The following is a 1,878-nucleotide window of genomic DNA, read 5'->3' as shown; positions in this document are numbered from 1 at the left end:
AAAGAGAAAATAGATTCTAATTATATTATCTTTCTTTTAGCTGAGTGTGATAAAATACCAAACCTGATGAGTGTGATCCTGGGCGGCCTGACTGTTTTCCTCATAATGGTCATCATCTGTCTGGTTGTTAAAAACAGGAACGTTCAGAAAGGTACTTTATTTTAAAACTCCTGTTTGTATCTCTTTTTTGATTTATTGTTTTTTTCCATCTTTAAAGTTTTGTCAGTATGTTGGGAGAATACAAATGTAAATGTTTTTTAACTTAGATATATTCTTTGTCATTCAGCTGCCAGTGAAGAACAGAATCCACAACAGAATGCGGTGAATCCTTTGTTATAAATTACTTTTAATTGTTTAGTCATTTTAAATTATGACTTCTCATTTGTAGTTTTTCTCTAAATTTCAGCTTGGTCAGATAAGTGACTGTAAATATTGTCTTTAACAGAACCTGGGCTCTGATGACCTGAACTACGCAGCAGTGAATTTCAGTGCAAAAGCAAGAAGAAGAGAAGTGGAGCCCAATGTTGTGTATTCTGCTACTAGATAGACTGAGGAATCAAGAAATGCTGTTCAGGATGTAACTGATGCTTTGTCATATTAATCTGCAGTTGTGCTTTTGTGTGGGTGGTGGACTAAAAAAAATGTTCAACCTTTAACATTTTGCTAAGTTTTAATGCTTATCTCAATTTTAAAGACGTAATCAGAGTACATCCATACAGACAGTATTCTGAAAGTTAAGTATAAGTTAATATACTGTGTGTCTTTACTGGTATAGGGAAGAAAAATAGATTTAAAAAATGGAGCCTGGTTGTGTTTTTTTTTTTTTTTTACTGTACTGCATGTGTGGTGAGAAAACTGTTCTGTCTGTATCAGCCTAAAGAGAAGTCTCAACCACAGGAAGACCGGCCTTCAGCTTTTTCTCCAGTGTGTTTCTTTCACAATGTTTCCACAAAAGACACGGAAATAGTGCAGATAATAACAAAGCTCTTAGGTCTCATTTAGCTAGAACATATTTAATAATAATAATTATTATAATAATAATAATACATTTTATTATATATATGTATATATATATATATGTATATATATATATATGTATATATATATATGTGTATAGGTGGGTTTGATAATTGATTGAGCCCATCTCGCAGGGACATGCAGACATTTTGGTGGGCAGGGGCTCAAGTGAAAAAAAGGGCATTTTTTTAAACAAGACAAATATATTAACTCAGCAACATTTTTACTCTTCTACAAAATAATTAGTTCACACAGAGACCATGGTCTTCTTTAGTATTCAGTAGGTTTATTACAGGAGCAGGCAACAGCAAAGCAAACTATGCCACAATGTGCATGTTTTCTATGCTACTACTTTCAAGTATATATTTAGAATAAATGACATAGTTTCATTAATAATTTGTTTATTTTTCACAAGGCAATAAATCGTTTCAATTCTTTTGGTGTTATTGGAATACATAACACTTCACATAAATCTCCACACTAAACTGTGGCATTGGGCTGCAGGAATAATTAAAATAAATGTTATTTAAATACTTTTACTTTTTGTTGCGTGGCCCTATTCAGAGCTGAAAAATGTAAGCTTGCACCCCTTAAGGCGCTGTAATGCTGGTCGAACACAACTGCCAGGGAGAAAAATTTTCATCTTCGATCAACTTTGATGACTTTCAACTTCAATAGCCCCGAAACACAAGTAAGTGGCATCTAGGGTGGGTGAATTCTGTCCAGTGATGGCAGGTGAAGCCATCAGGCCATAAATTGCAAAGTGTCCATTAATGAAGTTTAATGTTGAGGTGAATGACAGCTGAGATGGTTTTCAGAGGTCGACAGTATCCATGATGATGCAGTGTCCCCTGGATTTTG

General features: G+C 34.1%; 1 long non-coding RNA gene across 1 annotated transcript; it reads left to right on the top strand.

The window, feature by feature from the left end:
• Positions 1-39: 39 nt before the first annotated feature.
• LOC123966105 lies at positions 40-802 on the top strand. Its single transcript, XR_006823882.1, has 3 exons — positions 40-151; positions 287-321; positions 446-802. It is a non-coding gene; the product is annotated as an uncharacterized LOC123966105 (long non-coding RNA).
• Positions 803-1,878: the final 1,076 nt, after the last annotated feature.

This window comes from Micropterus dolomieu, unplaced genomic scaffold (assembly GCF_021292245.1).
Source record: "Micropterus dolomieu isolate WLL.071019.BEF.003 ecotype Adirondacks unplaced genomic scaffold, ASM2129224v1 contig_12697, whole genome shotgun sequence".
Classification (NCBI taxonomy): Eukaryota; Metazoa; Chordata; class Actinopteri; order Centrarchiformes; family Centrarchidae; genus Micropterus; species Micropterus dolomieu.
The sequence above is the reverse complement of the archived record's forward strand: the minus strand, read 5'-3'. Positions and strand labels throughout refer to the sequence as shown.